The sequence below is a fragment of the Bos taurus genome, chromosome 23, assembly GCF_002263795.3.
Source record: "Bos taurus isolate L1 Dominette 01449 registration number 42190680 breed Hereford chromosome 23, ARS-UCD2.0, whole genome shotgun sequence".
Lineage (NCBI taxonomy): Eukaryota > Metazoa > Chordata > Mammalia > Artiodactyla > Bovidae > Bos > Bos taurus.
The window spans coordinates 34,618,954-34,642,857 of NC_037350.1; the positions used below are offsets into that span (position 1 = coordinate 34,618,954).

The 23,904-nt window shown below is 38.9% G+C and overlaps 1 non-coding gene and 1 pseudogene across 1 annotated transcript; one reads left to right on the forward strand and one right to left on the reverse strand.

The window, feature by feature from the left end:
- Nucleotides 1–2,464: 2,464 nt before the first annotated feature.
- LOC100296918 (placental prolactin-related protein 3-like) lies at nucleotides 2,465–8,716 on the reverse strand (annotated as a pseudogene).
- Nucleotides 8,717–9,655: 939 nt separating this feature from the next.
- LOC112443942 (U6 spliceosomal RNA) lies at nucleotides 9,656–9,764 on the forward strand. The gene has a single exon (XR_003032343.1). It is a non-coding gene; the product is annotated as a U6 spliceosomal RNA (small nuclear RNA).
- Nucleotides 9,765–23,904: the final 14,140 nt, after the last annotated feature.

Consider the following 23,904-nt stretch of genomic DNA (forward strand, 5'->3'; position numbering starts at 1 on the left):
CCGTCTAGTCAAGGCTATGGTTTTTCCTGTGGTCATGTATGGATGTGAGAGTTGGATTCTGAAGATAACTGAGCACCGAAGAATTGATGCTTTTGAACTGTGGTGTTGGAGAAGACTCTTGAGAGTCCCTTGGACTGCAAGGAGATCCAACCAGTCCATTCTGAAGGAGATCAGCCCTGGGTATTCTTTGGAAGGACTGATCCTAAAGCTGAAACTCCAGTACTTTGGCCACCTCATGTGAAGAGTTGACTCATTGGAAAAGACTCTGATGCTGGGAGGGATTGGGGGCAGGAGGAGAAGGGGATAACAGAGGATGAGATGGCTGGATGGCATCACTGACTTGATGGACGTGAGTCTGGGTGAACTCCAGGAGTTGATGATGGACAGGAGGCCTGGCATGCTGAAATTCATGGGTTCACAGAGTCAGACATGACTGAGCAACTGAACTGAACTGAACAGCATTTCATCTTTTACTACCCAAGTCCTTGACTCACTTTCCCTTTGCTGCTCTTCCTTCCTTCTGTCTCTCTCTTCCTTCCCTCTTATTCATCCCACTTTTCCTTATACTTTTTGATTTCCCATTTTCTGTTTACTAAAAATTACTGCTAAAGCCCTAAAAATGCTGCAACATCAGTCCAGCAACATCACTGACTTCTTAGCAGAGCCAGTCAAGAAATTGGCCCTCATCCCAGGTTGTTTGGAGGCTGTTGAAGAGGCTGAGAAATGCTAATCCAGTCACACTGATCCAGTCTTAGTAGAGAATCACTCTATTTGGAGGATTTTATAATTCAGGGACCTTCTAGGGCAGGTATGTAAGGCCAAATAATTAATGACAAGGATAGTTACTCTAAAAGAAAGAGAGAATGGCATCTCACTTCTCAGATAAATGTGTTTTTAAATCCAGCGTTCTGATCTACTTGGTGTCTATGTGACCAGTTGGACAATTGTCCAGAGGCTCCTGGCAGTGGACAGATGCACACCAGTATCTGCCATTCAATTGTTCAGAGTGTTTATGATACATGAGTTTCTGTGGGTCAGTTAGTAGGTATCTAACTGTGGGCTACTTAATTTTCTCCAGATGGTGCTTGCAGAGTGAGGGAAACAGAGAGGCTCTGGTGAATACTGCAGGTGGGGAGTTGTGGGTTCCAGAATATATACCCTGATTAAAAAAGAAATATGAAGTTGGGGATCACCAACTTGTGAATGTCCTGGAAAATCAAAGGGATACACCAGAAGAGAAACACTTGTCAGTCAGGGGGAATTTCAGATCAGTCTATCTGGACCAAGAGAAGGCTACAACAGCACCATGTAAGTCAGTGATGTCAGAACTTTCCCATCTTGTTACCATTTACCCTGTTTCAACATGGCCCAAGGAAGAAGATCCAGAGAGGGAGAGAGAAGGAACCTTGCAAAAATGGACACATCTGCACTTCCTGGTAGGTCCCCTGGGCCTCAGCAGGGGAGAGGGAGACATTGAATAGGCTGAATATGAGATGGAGCTGACACTTGACTGACCTGGACTTGTGAAACCCAGAGTGATAGAATGTATGGAATGGCTGCAAGGTGATGCTGGAAATGAGGATGCAATGGAGTGTGGGTGATGACAGCCAGTGCAGGAGGATGAGCCAGTTCACCTTTGTATCCGCTATGGTCTCAGCCTTTGTGTCCCCCAGAAATATCATATGATGAAATCCTGAGTCCCATCCATAGGTGGTGCCTTTGTGAGGTGATGGAGTTATAAGGATGGAGCCTCTTCACTGAGATGACCACTTATATATATAAGAGACATACAGAGCTCCCAAGCCCTCTGCCATGTGAGGATATAGTAAGAAGTGTGTGACCAGAATGGACCCTGCATGACCACGCTGTGGAAATCCATTTTATTGTTTTAAAACCTGTGATATTTTGTTATAGCAACCCAGAAGGACTACGACAGCATCCTAACAATCTTTAGACAGTTCAGTAAAGCTCATGCTATTTATACAAAGGTGCCAAGCATTTATATTGTCTGGTATAACACTGTGATAGTTGGCTGACAGATCATGGCTGGGTTTCATAAAGAATCCCGAGAATTCAGTCTTCTTGGTAGCATGACCAGAACCATGAACAATTGTCTAATTCTTTGATTCTAATAACTTGACCCACTTGAAGTGGCTGTGATTCTTAAGTAATTTTTAATGGTCTTCTTTGTAATGCCAGCTTCCTCTATTTGTAACTAATTTTAATAGGAGCTTCATTCTTTCAATTGTAGGCGTGGATTTTCTTTTGATTTTCCATTAAATGAAGATAGGAAATGTCAACAAATTGCCCTCTTAGATTTTGACATCTCTACAGAGTCTGTGTTTATTTTTTAAGAGAAGACCCATTTCACAGAGCATGCATTAAAGAGCTGTAAATTTCAAAGAAGCTTGCTATGGGATAGATCATTATGACCATCTCAGAGCTGGATGGGATGGATGTGGATTTAGCACGTTTTGTGGGTTCGGCACGCCAGGATCTTGGTGTACATGTCAACTTTATGTGAATCCCCGTGCAGGCACTGGGATAGGTTATAAAATTCAGAATGATGCCTATCTTCATCACTGGACGTCAGGGATGGGAGTCCTGACCAGTAAATACGAGCCTTGTACATCTTCCACCTGACTGGAAAAATAATCTGGACACCCAAAAGATAATGGCATCTTATGCATTTTATTAGTTAGCTTATTTTGTCCCTTCTAATTATCTAATTGTGATCTGGGGAAGACATACAAATATAAAACTCTCTAGATATGGATTTTGGAGCCAGCCTATGAGAAAACTATTAAGAATCTAAAAAGTAGAAACATAACTCAAGTTGTTTTAACTTTCTCTTTCCTTCCTTCCCACTCTCTTCCTTTGATTTGAGGAGAACAGAGAAAGAAGACAAGTGGAATTTGAATAGCAGATGTCCTGGGTTACTTTGAAGAAAATGCTGATCTTGGAAATTCTGTACTCTTGCTGTCTTACTTTTGAAAATACTTCAACCACCTGTGCCCAGGAAGAAGCAAGCTTTTGGTGGAATTGTATACAATGCAGGGAAGGCTGCACATGTCAAAAATTGCAGTGAAATTCTGATTCCTTTACAGTAGAATTTATCACTATGAATGACTAGGCTCCTGCTTTATGTAGTAGGAGTCTAGAATATAGAAGTCATGAATCTTTTTCTTACAAAATGAGATATTTCCAAACTCCTTACGCATTACAGAGGTCACTCTTTTATTCATGAAGAAAGCAAGAAAACCCTCTGCAGGACGCTCACCTGGCTGAATTGCCTCTCTATGAATCCTTGTAGTTTGTCTGAATTTTTCTCATTGTCTATGGCACTTGTAGGATAGCATCTCAGACTTCTTTCAAACTCAGCAGCTCTTTGACTAGATGATACAGAGGTCTATTCCAGGAGTACAGTAACATGAGTGTCCACTTACTAAGGTCTTCATTCTAAGCAACCATAAGAAACAATCTCATTAAAATAATCACAATTCACTGGTTTTGGTAACATGTGATCTTTGCTCAGAGCAGCTGACCTAAAAAACTTTTGGTTATTCCTATGTGTATGCAGAGATTTTTGAAGGTAGTAAAAGTTGCAAAAGTATAAAATGTAAGCTATTAGTTCACACTTGGCTGAATTTTTAAACATCTAGGTTATTTTAGGAACTGATTCCTCTGATGTGTTCTAATTTATAACATAAAGAATTTTCCTTTTTCCTCTGAAATTCTACCACCACTCAGTGAGTTCTTTTGTGTTTGTATATTTCCGTGAGAGAATCTAAGTATTTACGCAAGTGAGTATGTGCTGCAGTGCCTGACCCAGGAAAGAGGGATTCCACCTGTGCCCACATAATTGTCACCCAGTGATTCATTCGTATTAATGAATCAGATGAGTCTTTCATATTGATTTTTGATCGATAATTGTTGTATGATATTAGAACAAAGAAACAATGAGGAAGACATGATATTCCTAAACAGGCTTCTCTCCTCAGCTGATCCCAACACCAGCCCCCTGCTGAAATCAGAACAGTCTGTTTTGTTGACATGTGTCCGGGCAGAAAATGGAACAGCGTTGTCTTTAGTAACAGCATCAGTGGGATTCACAGTGGAGGGTCCCCCCTAGTTCACTACTACTAGCAGAATTGAGCCTGAAAATCCCAGGGGCTGAAGATCTCTAGTTAATATGCTTGATTTCTTTACAGCCATGAACTGTTTTACAGAGAACTGAATAGGATTAAATATAGTAATGCACATAAAGTGCTTATAAAATGTATGTCCATGTAGTAACTCTCAATAAACTTTAAATTTAACCTTATTGAAAAATCCCTCCTCCTCCTCCACTTTGACATTTTTCCTTTACTTGATCATCCTCTTTATTAGTGAGCTTAACAGAGGAAAAGAATTTTGGTATCATTAAGAAAGTTGTAGAGAGAGAAGATAGTATTTTAAGGGGGGATGCATGTGAAGATATATTAAATAATGTTAGGATGAAGGATAATGCAGGAAATCAGAAAGGAGAGATTATAACAGTGAAAATTTGGAGCTGCCATAAATGATTGAGGCTTGACATGTAAACTGTGTTGTCCTCAGAACAGAGGCGATTGTTGTGGCCATGAGAAGCAAGGCAATGTTTATAGGCCATTTGGGGGAGACTTACAAATTAAGAATAAAAGGTGACAGAAGAGTCATTGAGAATGACGAGTGAAGGAGGTGTCAGAGAAGTAGAAGCAGAATCAGGAGAGCCTTGAAAGGAAGACGCGATGGCTCAGATGGTGCCATATAGGACCCCACGTAGCAGTCACTAGTAACATGGAGTACTCAAAACTGGGTGTGTTTCTTACATTTCATGAATTTTGCAATCTTATATTTTATACATGAAAATTCCCATTCATTTCCTGTTTTCATACAGTATAATAGCTGTAATCCTGTGTCTCATGCATTGTTTGAACTAAACATGTCTGCATGGACAATTTATAGATCTGTTATTTATGTTGCTTCTACATATCTTTAGTCATCCCTTGTTTCTGCTTATGCTTCATTAATTGCATAACGTAATTTATCTTCAGTTGCTTACAATTCCTTCAGCTTTTTCTGTATGTACACTTACCATTACCTCTGATAATCTGAAGCCTGGTAAGCTACATACTGTCTCATTTGATCTGGTAAAAAAAAACCCAGGTGAAAGACTCATGTTCATCTGTTGGGCTTTTTCTCTTTCTTCAGGAGTATGAAGGGAATTGGTGTGGCAGCTCTTGGTGGCATTGATATCGTACTGTTTGCCCTGGGCATATTTTTCATCCTGAAAGTGATCATGCAATTAGTTAGTATTGTTGGGCATTCAGTAGATGAACCCATTAACAGAACACTAACATGCGTGATAGATGTGTAATTTTTTTAATAGGGGGGCATCACAAAATTTGAAAGTCATTCCTTTCCTACTTTTTCTATACATTGTCTCTATACATATGATTTACATAAAACTTTTCTAAGTTTAAACTTTCCCCTTCTCTGTTTTATCATTATCTTTTTTTTTCTTAGTATTTGAACCAACTATAGTACATAAGTACCAATAATTGGTGCCCCCCAGGTGACGGTAGTGGGAAAGAACATTCCTGCCAATGCAGGAGATATAAGAAGACTCAGGTTTGATCCCTAGGTGAAGTGCATTCCTTGCAAGAGGGCACAGCAGCATACTCCGGTATTCTTGCCTGGCCAATCCTATGGACAGAGGAGCCTGTTGGGCTACAGTCAGTAGGGCCGCAAAGAGTTGGACACAACTGAAGTGGCTTAGAATGCATTCATGCACCTATATTTTACCATTTAACCTCTTGTTTACTGTGGGTTAGAACCAATATATTCCGTTATACGGTGTTATACAGTTATGACTCTGACTTATCTCTGAATCCGCACACCAAAAGCTTAGTGTTCATTCCAGGTGCAGAATACAATCTTTTTTATGCTGACAAAATAGTACGTCAGAAAAACATGGCATAAAGTAACAGGAAATATTAAGCAATGGACTAAGAATAATAAGAGTAGAAAAATCTAGCTAACATATTGATAGAGAAAAAGTAATCTTTAGTGAAAGTTATGAACATTTCAAGAGATTACTTGGAAGAGTTGGGAAAAAAAATGGACAGTCAAAAATGGAGGATGAAGCAAAAAGTAGTGAGAAAAAAGGACTACATGAACTTAGTAGAAACCTTTAGCACCGCTTTTTATTAGCTGTCTGCTCTACTGTGTGCTCCTTGATTGACTAAAAGAATTAACACACAACTTTCAAATACCTTCCTCAGAAAGAGAATAATTGTTTCCAATTGTAAACTCTCCTTCTACTGTAGCTCTAAAGCTATTCACTGTAAATCTTAAAACAATAATTTGTAGCATTAAAAAAAACTACCAGTATTCGTTTTTGTGACCGGGATTCAGCTTTGTTTAACATGCTCCATCCACCCAGTTCACTGCAGAGCAGTTCTCATTTATTGGCTATTTACTCTGAGCCTGGATAAGAAAGCCCAGAGAGACACTGAAGGACCAGAAAATCAACACGCTTCCTTTTCCCCAGTCCCACCTGAAAGTGCTTTGTGTCAGGTAGTACTGTGGGCTGAATCTGTGTTCTTCAAATTCATGTGTTAGAGCCCTAAATACCAAAGTACTGTGTTTTGAAAAAGGTTCTGACTTTTTGGGATCCATGGACTGTAGCCCACCAGACTCCTCTGTCCATGGGAGTTCTCAGGCAAGAATACTGGAGTGGCTTGCCGTTCCCTTCTCCAGGGAATCTTCCAGACCCAGGGATAGAACCCAAGTCTCTCACATTGCAGACAGATTCATTACCATCTGAGCCACCAGAGAAGTCCATTAACGTTAACTGAGCTCTTAGGGTGGAACACTGATCCAATAGGTTTAGTGTCTTCATGAAGCGAAACACCAGAGAATTTTCTCTGTGTCTCTGTGACTTTTCCTCTCTCTCTCTTCCCCACCCACCACTCTGTGTGAGGACAAACGGAGAAGCCAGCCTGGGAGGAAAGAGTTCTTATCAGAACCTCACCTTGCTGGCACCCTTATCTGGTACTTCTAGCCCCTAGAACTGTGAGGAAATAAATTTCTGTTATTTATTTCACTGAGTTTATTGCATTATTTTATGGCATTCCTAGCTGACAAATACAAAATCATTTATTTTGGAAATTTAAAAAAGAAAATGAATAAAAGGAAATTGAAAAAGTTATTGCACTTCTTATGAATCTTTGAGATTTCACAAAACCGATCCTTTCTTCTATTTCCACATCTTATCAGCAGACAGCTTCTTTGACATAAAGACTGTGTTATTTGAAGTTTGCCTAATGCAGCCTTCTTGTTTAAAGGACAGTATAGCCCAGTCACTTATGCCAGGTTCCATCTCAGAGCCTGGCGGGCTACAGTCCATGGGGTTGCAAGACTCGGACACGACTTAGCATCTAAACCACCACCACCACAGTACTTAAAACTCATTGAGCATTATGGTGGAAAGGTTATGGATATCATGGGACAGCCTGGCGGTATCAATAAACATCTGTAAGTGTTTTCAGGGGGAAGTCAAACACGTCATGATTGCAGGATGGGCATAAGTTGCCTTGGCACAAGAGCAGATTAGACATGACCAGCAGATGGAGCAAGCAGGACCCTGCTTAAATAAAAACATGAGCCATTCTGAGATGATACAGTCACCTTAGTTTATCAAACCCCTCCTGTGGAGGGAAGCCTTCTCCTTCCCTGTTGCTCTGAGCAAGAGTTGGTGCTGCAGTACCTGGGGTGGGGAAGAAGGAGTCCCTTCTGTGTAAATTTACATGGATGATGATATTTGCACAGATAGAGAGTTGGAGAATAGGTTACTCCCTGCATTTTTGTATTGCTCCCAGAAGTACTTCTGTGCTCTCCAAACATTTGGAACTTAATTCTGAGCCAGAGTTTTTAGGCCATTTTTTTAAAGACAGTTTAGTGTTGGGACTCTGCAGACTCTGAGCAGTGAGGCCCTCTAAGAGTGTGTAATTTTTTCACTCTACATTGACTAATGCCTGCATTTTAGACACTGAAATGACAAGAAAAGTCCAGTTGATCTGTGTGGTTTACCATCATGCTGGGGTAAGAGTAAACACATGACTGACTGATCGCTACTACAGAGTACAGAGAGAATATTAAGAGAATAAGGATATTGTACCTTGGATCTGCTCACTCACCTTAAAACCCCATGCATGTCTATGATACTTTTCCAAAAGCTTTAAAACATCTTAAAATTTGTGTTTCACAGTAACCCTGTGAGATAGCCTTAATCTTCACTATGATCATCAAGTTATGTTAATGAAGATGCAATGACTTAGAGAGGGCAAGTAATTTTCCCCAGGTCCCATTATTAGCATATGCAGGTGACTGGGCACCAATACACTCATCTGTTCACTTCCTGATGTCACATCACACATGCCTGTGGCCCTCGGTCTGCATGTGTGTAACCAGGAACACATCAGGAGCTGTGATGACTCTGCTTAAAGAGAAAAATATTTTGTCTTTGACTGCAAAACAGCAGTGACCCTAGAACATTGGTTTTATCCACTTGTTCTGCTCTGTGTATAAAATACGCACTGTTACAGTCTTTGACAATTATCAGTGTGGGGGCCTGGTTCTCCTGGCTAGCCTTTCTTCTAGGCACCTTGACAGCTCTTCTACTTTTATGCATCTTTAATCTTCTCATTACATTTGTTTTTTTGAGAAAACAGAAAATAAATCTCCAAATGGTAATACAAGACTATTACCTGGTCAGCACCCAAGACAATGTCATTGGCTCTGTGAATAAGGCCTGCCCTTTCCTGACTTTTGACTATTTAGGGACAAAATTTATCAGTCTGGTTGGGAGTACATCCTGACAACCCATGGGGCTTAGTTTTTGAACCGGCTTCAAACATCTCCTCTTTGACAGTAGAACTAGACCTTCATGCTTCCACGATGTATTGTAATATTTCAGAAATTATTCCTGGCCCTACCTTTGGCCAACAGAAGCATAAAATCATAGGCTCTTGCAAGCATGATTTTAATATTACTTTTCCTTTCTGACCTTTTTAAGTAAGCAGAATTTAAGACTAAAGTGAGCAAGAATTGAGTTTGGACAAGATAACTGATAAAATAAAGATTTTATCATCCTGAATGAGATCTGAACATGATTCTTTTTTCAATTTACCAGAAGAGTGATAATTTAATTAAGGATAAGATATCAGCATTTACTAGGTTTTCTCTGCTCTTAGTTAGTTTAAAGGGGCATGGTATCTAATAATAAACTGGTCATTTAAAATTGGGTGATGAAAATAAAAGAAGTGGTTCTCAAAAAGGAGACATATAAGTTGGAGGAATTTGGGGCTACCTATCTTATCAACTAAAGAGCTTATTGTGACAGGTAAGGAGAATAATACTTTGTATAACATAGACGTATTTGTATGCATATATTTCTGTGCATGTATACATGTGTTATATGCTTAATTTCTTCATGGAACTTTGAACCTCATAAAATTTGATTTTATAAGAGGCAGCAAATGTAGCAGAATACCCTAATTCCTAATGTAATTGATCATTTATTGGTAGATGACTAACTATATGATTTTTTTTCTGTTAAAATGTTAGATCTGTGTTTGCTTTGGTAGCACATATATTACATAATTGGAATAATACTGAGAAGATTAGCATAGCTCCTGCCCAAGGATGAAACACAAATTTGTGAAGCCTTCCATATTTTTCTGTTACAATTTTGAGGGGTGGGACAGGAAGCAAGGTGGAAAGGAGGTTGAAATTCGAGGGGACATAGGTATACCTATGGCTGATTCATGCTGATGTTTGGCCAAAAGCAGTACAGTATTGTAAAGCAATTATCCTTCAATTAACATCTATAAATTTAATTATTAAAACTGTTATTGGGGATCATATAACAGGTTCAGATATCCACTGTATGATTAAAGAGGATCTGACTGGAAACTGATAATTGATGGCATCAATTATCATTGGTTAGTAATTCATTAACTTTATAGTTGAATGAGAAAAGTAAACTGACATACACTATTGTCTGTGATTCAGTGTCATAGCAAGCTATAATCCTTGTCTGCGTTCACTTTTAGGTGGTGTGGTGCCCAAACTTTGAGACTGAGGCTGTTCCCAGAAGCACACAGTCGTGAGTCCTGCCCAGGGTTTTTGTTCCTGATGCTGGAGGCTTCTGTTCGCTGGTCACTAAGGCCAAAATTTTCTCTGCTGAGCATTCTCTGGGTCTATCACGTGCACAAGTCTTTATATTTTGGTTTTCTAATTTGATTCTCTTTTTCTTTTGATCAGACTACTAAGTCTCTTTGCGATTTATTTTTCAGACTGTTTTGTGCTTCGATTTTTCTGATGCTCATTAGTGTATTTGCTTCCATGTCTACCTCTCTGAGTAGTTTTCAACATCTACATAAAACCTACCCTATTCTCTTACTGTCTGGATTTTGGTGTTTAGCATCAGCATATTTTTATAAACTTCATTTTCCTTCTGTTGCAATTTCTCGTATACAGCTTAAGCTGGTTGGCCCACATCTGGCTTCTTCGCGTTTTCTCCAAAAATTAGAGAACTCTGCTTTCTTTCTAGGCAGTACTGCCACTTGTTTTGATACAATTGCTAATTTTCTGTGATTTCACTTCCTGCCTAATAAGCTCTGTCTTTCTCAATCTACCGTAACTGGAGTACTATGTGCCTCTATGTTGGTATTACTATTTTAAATAAATACCAACCTAGTATAGCAGAGAATTAAAGGGAATAAAATTACAGTAGTATTAGTAATAATACATTCCCCCAAATTATAATTAAGTAATGCTCCCAGTTTTAAATGACTTTCTATCCATGTATTGTTGAGGTCCCTACTCATTTTTCCTTACTAGGTGTTTCAATTTTGAAACAGAATGTAGAAAACAATGGAGTGGAAAATTCTGAAAATCACCTTGGATTTTAGATGCTTCAAGATTAAGTATGTAATTGTTAGTTTTTTATACTTAGTAGGGCTATTCTTAGCACATACATCTCAGTGTACGGTGATTGCTAGTGAGTGAAGGATGTATACTGTGAACTGCAGTCACCGAACAGGTGATTGGAGATAAAGAAAGCAATGCCAGGAAGACACAGGCTTCCACTGTGGAAGGGAAAACTTACAGTGTCTGTCACCTACAGTCTACTCTTCAGATTTTTCCAAAACACTTACTCTTCCTTTGCTCATTTAATAATTTGGGTTGTTTGATTTCTTTTCCTATGAGTTGCATGAATCTCTTATATATATGTGGATATGAAGTCCTTATCAAATATGTGATTTGCAAATTTTTTTTTTAATTCCGTAGGTTGCCATTTCATTTTACTGATGGCTTCTTTTACTATGCAGAAGGTTTTGAGTTTGATGTGGTCTCACTAGTTTATCTTTGCAGTTCTTGCCTTGTCTTTTGATGACTGAGTTGTTGAGCAGCTTGTATTTTAGAAAGCAATCCTTTTTTAGTTGTTTTTTTGCTATTATCTTCTCCCATTCTTACCAAAAGACACAGACTGGCTTAATGGATACAAAAACAAAACCACTGTATATGCTGTCTACAAGAGACCCACTTCAGTCCTTGAGACACATACAGACTGAAAGTGAGAGGATGGAAAAAGATATTCCATGCAAATGGAAAAAGAAAGAAAGCCGGATTGGCAATTCTCATATCAGAAAAAATAGACCTTAAAATAAAAACTGTTATAAGAGATAAAGAAGGACACTAACAAAGGGTCAAGGAATCAGTCCAAGAAAAAGACATAACAATTTTCAATATCCATGTACCCAACATAAGAACACCTCAATACATAAGGTAAACACTAACTGACATAAAAGGGGAAATTGACCGTAATACAATAATAGTAGGCATGTTGACACCACATCTACACCAATGGACAGGTCAACAGAACAGAAAATTAATAAGGAAACATAAGCCTAAAAGGAAATATTAGAGCAAACAGACCTAACTGATATCTTCAGCACACTCCATCCAAACGCAGAAGAATACACTTTCTTCTCAAGTGCACATGGAACATTTTCCTCATCTTGGGTCACAAATCAAACCTCAGTAAATTTAAGGAAATTGAAATTATATCAAGCATTTTCTCTGACCTCAACACTATGAGACTAGATATCGATCATAGGAAAAAGACAACAACTGTAAAGAAGACAAACACGTGGAGATTAAGCAACACATTTCTAAATAATGAGCAGTTTACTGAAGAAATAAGGGAAATCAAAACATACCTAGAAACAAAGAACAATGAAAACACGATGATTTAAAACCTAGAGGATGCAACACAAGCAGTTCTAAGAAGGAAGTTTATAGAAATACAAATCCTACCTCAAGAAACACATTGAATAGACAACCTAACTTTATGTATCTTTTAACTCTTTTTAAATTTCTCTTATCAATTTCTTTAAGTTTTTGCATAAAACCTTTCAACACCCTGCTTAAGTTTATTTCTAAGTGTTTTATCTTTTTGTGATGCAATGGTAAATGGGATTGTTTTCTTTATTCCACTTTCTGATAGTTTGTTGTTGATATATAGGTCAGCAACTGAGTTTCGTATATTGGAATATAGTAAACATAATGTATGCTCCATCTTTAAAGAATAGACATTTTCCCACAAATAAGACATCTAGATGATCAAGAGGTATATAACAAGATGCTCAGCATCACTAATAAGCAAAGGAAATGCAGATCAAAAGCACAACAGGTATCACCTCATACCTTTTTGAAAGGCTAGTACCAAAAGGTAAGAAATGACAAATGTTATTGAGGCTGAGGAGAAAAAGGAGTGCTTATGCACTGTTGGCAGGGATGTATACCGGAGCAACTCCCATGGAAACTTATTGTGGAGGTTCCTCAAGAAATTTAAGAGAACTCTTATGTGATCCATTATCCCACTTCTGGATATATAGTCAAAGGAAATGAAATCATTGTCTCAAAGAGAGATCTGTATTCCCATGTTTACTGAAGCATTATTCACAGTAGCCTTGGTATAGGAACAACCTGAGTATCTTTCAACAGGAGAATGGATTAAAACAATGTGATGTGACATATATAGGTAAATATTATTTAGCCATTAGAAAAAGAAAGAAATCCTTCTATTTGTGGCAACATGGATGAAACTGAAGGGCATCACCCCAAGTGAACTAAGTCAGAGAAAGGCAAATACCACATGATCTCAATTACAAGGAATCTCAGTAGAAAAAAAAAAGATGGAAGTTGGAGTAGAAAAAATGATTGCCAAAGACTGGAGGGTAGGACAAATAAGGAGAGATTTTTAAAGGTTGCATATTTTCATGTATAAGAAATTAATAAAGTCTGAGGATCTAAGCTTGAGCTTCATGATCTAATCATGAGGTCTAATCATGAGATTGAACAAGCTCTGGGAGTTGGTTATAGACAGCAAAGCCTGTGTTGCCACAGTCCCTGGGGTCACAAAGAGTGGGACACCATTGAATAACTGACTGAACTGAAGAGAGTGGAACTTACCTGTGTTCTCCTCAAAATGCAAAAGTTAAACATGTGTGGTGATGACAGTGTTACTTAATAGAAAGGGAAACTCGTTTCTAATCCATGCACAAATGGGAGTGGACAAGATGAGGAGGGGTAGGTGGAAGTGGGGTACACGTCTCTCCACCGATGCATCAAGAACGTCTAAAGACGCAGCAGTTCTCACAGAAGACCGGGTGAATCCTGGCAGGACTCCCTGACTACTGAAGGAATATCCGGATTCATACAGAACTCAGTAGGACAAAGGAAAGAAGGGACAAGGAGGAAGGGGAAAGAAGGAGCAGAGCAAGTGGGACCAGCCTGCACCTAGGGATGAGGGAGCTGAAGCACAGGGGAGAGATCCCCGTGTCCATGGCCATCCACTGGGATGAGGGAGGCATTTAAAGCAGTTGGGGAGTGAACTCACTAATCTGTGACAGTCTGAAAGGAGTGAGAACCACATAGACACGCCATGCTGCAGCCTTTCATACCTCGGACAGGGTTGTAAGTCCACTGGTGTCCATGGAAGCTGGGAGCTGGAGCCATGGGGATTGTGGAATGATCCCAAGGAGAGGACTCCTGTTGACCGTGGGGAGTCAGCCGGATGGAATGGGGTGGAGGAAATCTGCTGCATGGAATGCTTCTTAAGGAAAGCCATGAGGCCATAAAAGAGGGTTCAACTGCCTGTGGAGTAGAGCTATCTCTTTCTTCATGCTGGTACCTGTAGGGTGAGCAATAGAGAAAGACTTTAGGGAGGGTGGTCCTTGAGTGCCTGATGCACTAAGCAATGGAGATTTTTGAATGTCTATATACCCTACCCTACCCTATTCTCTGTCTAAATTTTGGTTTTAGCATAGTAATGTTCTTATGAATTTAAATTTCTTCTGGTAGAGCTTCTTGTTTACAAATTAAGCCAGTTCATCACATCTGGCTCATTATAGGTGTTTCAAGAAACTTTGAGAACCTTCCTTCTTTCCTCAAAGCCATACTGCCCTTAACTATCATTGCTGACTTCCCATACTTTCACTATTTGCCTAATATATTCTATGTTTTTCTCTATTCACTATAACTTTAATAGTATGTGTCCCTGTGTTGCTATTAATATTTATAATAAATTATTTATGGATGCAATAGAGAATCAAAAGGACTACAGTTAAAACAGTAGTAATAAATTACCCCCAAATTATAATCCATTAATGCTCCCATTTAAAACTGATTTTGTATCTATATATATATTATTGAGGTCTCTTAACTCATTTTCCTTACTAGGTGGCTCAATTTAGAAATGAAACATAGAAAACAATGGAGTGGTAAACTCTGGAAATTACCTTCCTTTTGATATTCCTCGTTAGTAAGTATGCAAACGTTAGTCCCCCCCCACCACCAGTGGGGCTGTTCTTAGTACACATTATAGCTCACTGTGGGGTGATTGCTATTGACTGGAGAACATACACTGTGAACTGTAATTGTCAAACAAGTGAGTGGAGATGAAGAAAGTAATGCCAGGAAGGCACAGGCTTTTGTTGTTCTAGAAGGAAAACTTTGCTGTGTCTCTCATCCACAGTATAATCTTTATTTATTTATTTTTAATTTTATTTTATTTTTAAACTTTACATAATTGTATTAGTTTTGATTTACTGAAACTCTTACTTTTCTTATACTCCATTAAAAATTTGGGTTTTTTTGCCCTTGAGTTGTATGTCTCATGTATTTTGGATATTAAGCCCTTATCAAATATATGTTTTGGAAACACCTTCTGTCAATCTGTGAATTGCCATTTGATTTTGCTGATGCTCCTTTCTTTGGAGTCTGATGTGGCTCCACTTGTTTGTTTTTGCAGTTGTTGCCTTTGCTTTTGGTGTGAAACCCAAAAGTCGTTGCAAAGACTGATGGCAAGAAGATGACCTCAGTGTTTCCTAGGGGTTTAGTCACTTCAAGTTTTATGTTCAACTTTTTAATCCCTTTTTAGTTGATTTTTGTATGGTAAAAGACAGGCATACAGTTTCATTTTTTCACAGGACTATCCAGTTTTCCCAGTGCCATTTTGTAAAGCTTGTCCTTCCCCACTGGATATTCTTGGCTCCTTTTTCATAAGCTAACCGACAATATACGGGTGTGTGTTTCTTTCTGGCTTCGCTGTTCTGCTCTGTTGATCTATGTGTCTGTGTTTGTGCCAGAAGCAAATCATTCTGTTTTGATTACTATAGCTTTCTAATACAATCTGAAACCAGCAACCATAGTCTTGTATTTTGTTCTTCTTTCTCAAGATCACTTTGACACTTTGGTATTTTGTGATTTAATACAGCAGAATAGACCAAGAAGAAATGGAAAAAGTACACAGAAGAAATATACAAAAAATAACTTAATGACCCAGATAATCACAATGGTGTAGTTTCTCACTCAGAGCCAGACATTCTAGAATGTAAAGTCAAGTGAGTCTTAAGAAGCACTGCTGCCATAAAGCTATTGGAGGTGATGGAATTCCAGCAGAGCTATTTAAAACCCTAAAAGGTGATGCTATTAAAGTGTCCCATTCAATGTGTCAGAAAATTTGGAAAAGCCAGCAGTGGCCAGAGGACAGGAAGAGTTCAATCCTTGTCCCAATTCCCAAGAAGGGCAGTACTAAAGAATGTTCAAGCCACTGAACAGGTGTAATCATCTCCAGTGCTAGTAAGGTTATGCTCAAAATCCTCCAGGCTAGGCTTCAGCATTATGTGAACCTAGAACTTCCAGATGTTCAAGCTGGGTTTAGAAAAGGCAGAAGAACCAGAGATTAAATTGCCAACATTTGCTGGAACATAGAGAAAGCAAGGGAATTCCAGAAAAACATCTGCTTCATTGACCTCACCAGATTGTGTGGATCACAACAAAGTGGAAAATTCTTTAGGAGATGGGCATACCAGACCAACCTTACCCGTCTTATGAGAAACCTGTATGCTTTTAAAAAACCAGCAGTTAGAAGCAGACAAGGAACAATAAACTGATTCAAAATGAGTGAAGGAGTCCGACAAGGCTGAATATTGTCACCCTGCTGATTTAACTTATATGCAGTGCATGTCATGTGAAATGCTAGACTGGATGAGTCCTAAAAGCTGGAATCAAGATTGCTGGGATAAATATCAACAACCTCAGATATGTGGATGATACAATTCTAATTGCAGAAAGCAAAGAGGAACTAAAGAGCTTCTGATGAGGGTGAAAGAGGAGAGTGAAAAAGCTGGCTTAAAATTCAATATCAAAAAAGCTAAGATCATGGCATCTGGCCCCATCACTTACATGCAAATAGAAGGGGAAAAGGTGGAAGCAGTGACAGATTTCCTCTTCCTGGGCTCTAAAATCACTGTGGATGGTGACTGAAGCCACGAAATTAGAAGACGATTGCTTCTTGGCAGCAAAGTTCTGAAAAACCTAGACAGTGTGTTAAAAGCAAAAACATCACTTTGCTGACAGAGGTCTGTATAGTCAAGGCTATGCTCTTTCCAGTAGTCATGTGCACATGTAAGAGCTGGACAGACAATAAAGAAGGCAGAGTGCTGAAGAACTGATCTTTTCAAACTGTGGTGCTGTAGAAGACTCTTGAGAGTCCCTTGGGCACCAAGGAGATCAAAACCAGTCAACCTTAAAGGAAATCAACCCCAAATACCCTTCGGAAGGACTGATGCTGATGCTGAAGCTCCAATACATTGGCCACCTAATGTGAATGGCTGACTCATTGGAAAAGACCCTGATGCTGGGAAAGATTGAAGGAAGAAGAAAAAGAGGGTGATAGAGGATGAGATGGTTGGATGGCATCACCAATTCAAAGGGCATGAACTTGGGCAAACTCTAGGAGATGGTAAGGGACAGGGAAGTCTGGCGTGTTGCAGGCTGTGGAGTCACAAAGAGTCAGACATGACCTGGCAACTGAACAACAACAACAGTTTTATACAAGTTGTAGAATTTTTTTTTCTGTTTTGTGAAAAATGCCTTGGAATTTTGAAAGAAACTGCAGTGAATATGTAGATAGCCTTGGGTAATATGGATTTATGAACAATATTATTCCTTCCAGTCAATAAATATGAAATATGTTTCCTTTACATAGATCTTTCAACACCCAGCTTTATTTATTTCTAAGTATTTTATTTTTTTGATGCAATTGTAAATGGGATTATTTGTATTTCTGTAATTTGTTTTGGTGTATGGATAGGTAACTGAGTTTTATATATTCAAATACAGTACGCAAAATTCATGTTATTTTTTTTCAGAATAGACAATTTCCCCCCCAAATAAGACATACAGAATGCCCAGGAAGTATATGACAAGATGCTCAACATTACTATCAGGGAAGTGCAAATCAAAAGTACAACATACACCACCTTGTTCCTGTTTAAATGGCTTTTACCAAAAAGTAAGAAATAAGTGTAGTTGAGAATGTGTAGGAAATGGAGGTCTTATATATTATTTGTAGGAATCTATATTGGTGCAACTCCCATGGAATACCTTCTGGAAGTTTCTCACGAAATTTCATAAAGAACTGTTATATGGCCATTAATCCCACTTCTGGATATATATTTATTTCTGAATATATATTCAAAGGAAATGAAATAATCATCTCAAAGAGAAATCTGTACTCCCATGTTCATTGCCTCAATATTCACAGTAGCCTCGCTCACTCACTCTCTTAGTCACTTCAGTCATGTCCGACTCTGTGCAACCCCATAGACAGAAGCCCACCAGGCTCCCCCGTCCCTGGGATTCTCCAGGCAAGAACACTGGAGTGGGTTGCCATTTCCTTCTCCAATGCATGAACATGAAAAGTGAAAGGGAAGTCCCTCAGTCATGTCTGATTCTTAGCGACCCCATGGACTATAGCCTACCAGGCTCCTCCGTCCATGGGATTTTCCAGGCAAGAGTACTGGAGTGGGGTGCCATTGCCTTCTCCGTCACAGTAGCCAAGAAACAACCTATTATGGGAACAATCTAAGTATCTGTCAGGAGGTGAAGAGATTAAAACATGTGAATTTTATTTAGCCATTTAAAAAGAAAGAAATTCTTCCATTTGTTGCAGCATGCTTGAATTTGTATAGCCTTATGCTAAGTAAAATAAGTTAGAGAAAGACAGATACTGTATGATCTCAACTGTAAGGAATCTGAAAAAAAAAAAAAAATTGGAAGTCAGAAACCGAGTAGGAGAGTGATTGCCAAAGCTTGGAGAGTGGAGGAAATAGGGACGGGTTTGTAAAAGGTTATACATTTTAAAATGTGAAAATGTTAAGGTCTGAGGATCTAATGTATAGCATGATTATTATAACTGATAAAATTGTGTTGTATAATTGATGCTAAGAGAGTGGAACTTACCTGTGTTCTCTTCAAAAAATAAAAGGTAAACAGGTCAGATGACAGCTAAGATACTTAAGTTAATAGAAAGGGCAAATCTTTTATAATACATATGTAAATGAAGGTCAGCATTATGGCAGAGGGGTAGGTGGAAATGGCAAGTATAGTGGAGTGGGTTGCCATTTCCTCCTCCAGAGGAGCTTTCTGACCTAGGGATTGAACCATCTCCTGTTACGCCTGCATTGCAGGCAGATTCTTTACCTGCTGAGCCATCAGGGAAGTTCTAACAAACCTACCATATGTCCTAGAAATTCCACTATTGGACATATACCCTGAGAAAACCATAATTCAAAAAGACACTTGTACCTCAAAATTCATTGCAACAGTGTTTACAATAGCCAGGACATGGAAGCAATCTAGATGTGCATTGAGAGAGGAATGGATAAAGAAATTGTGGTACATCTATATAAAGAAATTTTAATTAATGTTAAAAAGAAGTTAATTGGGTCACTTGAGCTGAGGTGGATGAACCTACAGCCTGTCATGTAGAGTGAAGTAAGTCAAAAAGAGAAAACCAAATATTGTATATTAATGCGTGCATATGGAATCTAGAAAAATGGCACTGGTTAACCTATTTTCAGGGCAGGAAGAGAGACAGAGAACATGCTTGTGGATACAATGGGGGAAGGAGAAGGCAAGTTGAATTGAGAGTAGCGTTGACACGTAGTACATTACCATATGTAAAATGTTAATAGATGCCAATGGGAAGTGGCTGTGACACAGGAAGCTTACCCAGTGCTCTGTGACAACCTGGAGAAGTGGGATGGGGTGCAGGTGGGGGATTCAAGAGGGAGGGGATATATGTTTACTTACTGCTGATTCACATCGTTGTACAGAAGAAACCAACACATTGTAAAGAAATTATACTCCAATTAAAAGTATTTGGCAAAACTAATACAATATTGTAAAGTTTAAAAATAAAATAAAATTTTTAAAAAGTAAAAAAAAAAAAAAATAAATAAATGTTTACATAACAACACACAGTATCTAGGAATTAATAAAATTTAAACCATTAACATCAAAAATAAATAAATAAAAGTAAATTTAAAAAATAATATATACATATATCAAATTATCATGTCCTTGGAAGGAAAGTTATGACCAACATAGATAGCACATTAAAAAGCAGAGACATTACTTTGCCAACAAAAGTCCATCTAGTCAAGGCTATGGTTTTCCCAGTGGTCATGTATGGATGTGAGAGTTGGACTGTGAAGAAAGCTGAGCACCGAAGAAATGATGCTTTTGAACTGTGGTGTTGCAGAAGACTCTTGAGAGTCCTTTGGACTGCAAGGAGATGCAACCAGTCCATTTTAAAGGAGATCAGTCCTGGGTGTTCATTGGAACGACTGATGCTAAAGCTGAAACTCCAATACTTGGCCACCTCATGAGAAGATTTGACTCATTGGAAAAGACTCTGATGCTGGGAGGAATTGGGGGCAGGAGGAGAAGGGGACGACACAGAATGAGATGGATGGCATCACCGACTCAATGGGCATGAGTTTGAGTGAACTCCGGGAGTTGGTGATGGACAGGGAGGCCTGGTGTGCTGCAATTCATGGGGTCGCGATGAGTTGGACATGACTGAGTGACTGAACTGAACTGATATTTTAAATATCTTATAGTTTTATTTGCCAATTCTGTCTCAAAAAATACTCTGCTTACTAGTCACTGTTCATGACATTTGATTTATATATGTTGGCTTCTACATAGTATAAAGAAAAAAAAAGAACTACAGTATCTACTGCTGCTGCTGCTGCTAAGTCGCTCAGTCGTGTCCAACTCTTACCGCCCCCATAGACTGCAGCCCACCAGGCTCCTCCGTCCATGGGATTTTCCAGGCAAGAGTACTGGAGTGGGGTGCCATTGCCTTCTCTGACAGTATCTACTAAGGCAAAATGGAGACTTTTGATGTTTAAATATCACTTAAGCAAAAGTATTAATAATTAAGTAGTTATCAGTGGATGAATAGCCCTTCAGCCTCTGGAATCACTTTTTTAAATTTAAATTTATTTATTTTAATTGGAGGATAATTATTTTACAATATTGTGTTGGTTTTGCCATACATCAACATGAATCTGCCACAGGTGAACACGTGTTCCCCATCCTGAACCCCCCTCCCACCTCCCTCCCCGTACCATCTCTCTGGGTCATCCCAGTGCACCAGCCCCAAGTATCCTGTATCCTGCATCAAACCTGGACTGGCACTTCATTTCTTATATGTTATTATACATGTTTCAATGCCATTCTCCTAAATCATCCCACCCTCTCCCTCTCCCACAGAGTCCAAAAGTGAAATCACTTTGAACTGGACCCTGCTTCTCCTCTTTCTAATGCTTTACTGGGTTCCTTATCTTTGAGGGAAATTTTAACAAGTCCGTTTCCATACAAATGTTATAACTGGGTGCTTAGTCCCCAGAGGTGACAAAGTCCCTTATACTTGAACCTGCTTGTGTGAAATAAAATCCTCCCCTGTATCATTCATGTTTTGAAGGAGATCCAAGAGGCTGAGGGTAGCACTGAAGGGGGAGGTTCTGTTTCCCAAGCTGGATCCTCTTGTCAGGACTAGATTGGGGATGTGTGAAATTTTTCAGGCTGTTTGAGCAGCAGTGGCTGCCTTATGCTTGCATCCATATGCCCATCACACACACACACACACACACACACACACACGCACACACACACACAATAAATGACTGGCATGCAAAGGAAACTCAGGTTCCCATTTTCCAGTGACTGAAGATAAAAACTTTAGACTGATCTTGTTGCCCTAATTCTCTTTTTCAAAGTAAAATGTGAATGAAAAGAGTAAAAAATCCCACACTAAACCTTCAAATCAGAAGAGAATTTTAACATTCCTCCTTGATTTTCTTAAAAGAAAAATATTCAAAAAAATATAAATACATAGACATCAATATATTCATACTGATACACATAAAGGGTAGCTGAAGGATCTTCTAACAAAGAGGTCATTAACTTTGGTGTAGAAGGTCTGTGACAGTGTTATGATGACCAGTCATTGAAAGGTTAGACATTTTTCATGTGGCTGAAATATATTTTTTATTCTGGACACTTCAGATCATAAAGCCTTTGTGGGGCTACACACAAAAACTGAGAAACTTGCTGCATATTCTACCGGGTAGGATGTGGGAAATGGGTAGCTCAAAAGATGCTCAACATCACTCATTATCAGAGAAATGCAAATCAAAACCACTATGAGGTACCATTTCACACCAGTCAGAATGGCTGCGATCCAAAAGTCTACAACTAATAAATGCTGGAGAGGGTGTGGAGAAAAGGGAACCCTCTTACACTCTTGGTGGGAATGCAAACTAGTACAGCCACTATGGAGAACAGTGTGGAGATTCCTTAAAAAACTGGAAATAGAACTGCCTTATGATCCAGCAATCCCACTGCTGGGCATACACACTGAGGAAACCAGAAGGGAAAGAGACACATGTACCCCAATGTTCATCGCAGCACTGTTTATAATAGCCAGGACATGGAAGCAACCTAGATGTCCATCAGCAGATGAATGGATAAGAAAGCAGTGGTACATATACACAATGGAGTATTACTCAGCCATTAAAAAGAATACATTTGAATCAATTCTAATGAGGTGGATGAAACTGGAGCCTATTATACAGAGTGAAGTAAGCCAGAAGGAAAAACACCAATACAGCATACTAACGCATATATATGGAATTTAGAAAGATGGTAACAATAACCCTGTGTACGAGACAGCAAAAGAGACACTGATGTGTAGAACAGTCTTATGGACTCTGTGGGAGAGGGAGAGGGTGGGAAGATTTGGGAGAATGGCATTGAAACATGTAAAATATCATGTATGAAACGAGATGCCAGTCCAGGTTCGATGCACCATACTGGATGCTTGGGGCTGGTGCACTGGGACGACCCAGAGGGATGGTATGGGGAGGGAGGAGGGAGGAGGGTTCAGGATGGGGAACACATGTATACCTGTGGTGGATTCATTTTGATATTTGGCAAAACTAATACAATTATGTAAAGTTTAAAAATAAAATAAAATTAATTTAAAAAAAAAGAAAAAAAAATAAAAGAAAATTAATTAAAAAAAAAAGTTGTAGGGATAAAGTTGACTCCATTATGAATTACAGTTACACTGATGGTTCAGCAGTAAAGAACTCACCTGCCAATGCAGGAGACCTGGGTTCGAGTTCCTGAGTAGTGAAGAACCCCTGGACAAGGAAATGGCAACCCACTCCAGTATTGATGCCAGGGAAATCCCATGGACAGAGGAGCCTGGTTGGTTAAGGTCCAAGGGATTGCAAAAGAATAAGGCACAAATTAGTGACTAAATAACAAAATCAGGGAAGTCTTTTCCCCATTATTTCCTCTTTCTGGCCACTGCTGAATATGATTTAAAAACTGGTGATTTGGAGATGTAATTGAAAATCAGAAATAGATACTAATTTTCCAATTGAAGGAGGAATCTGTGAACTCAGTCCATGAATGTTTAAAATCTTAGAACTTAACATTAAGTTGTGATGACTACAGTGAGACAGTCAAGGTTGAGGAAGCACTGCATAATTTAGGTTTTGTTCTAGCCGTTTGACCCCTCTCAGTAAACTGTTTAGACTGAGGAGGACTGAAAGAGCTTCTAGATGGGATATTTCCAACCTCTTCCAAGCTAGAGTAGTCTTCTTCTCGGCATAGCAAAGCCTGATATAGAAATGGTTTCCAGCCTCTATAGAGTGTTCTGGTGGAGCAGCTCAGATCAAAGGCTTGATATTTGAAAAATGCACATTCACATTGCAGAGCAAAAAAAAAAAAATGTTATGCAAGTCAATAATATCACTTCAGAGTGACTCAAGTGTGTTCTTAATTTCAAAATAAAATGGAGAAAATGAGAACAGGGTGTATAAGTTTTCTCTGCCTAATTCTATTTGTAACAGATTAAATCTCAACTATGCCTTTACTGCT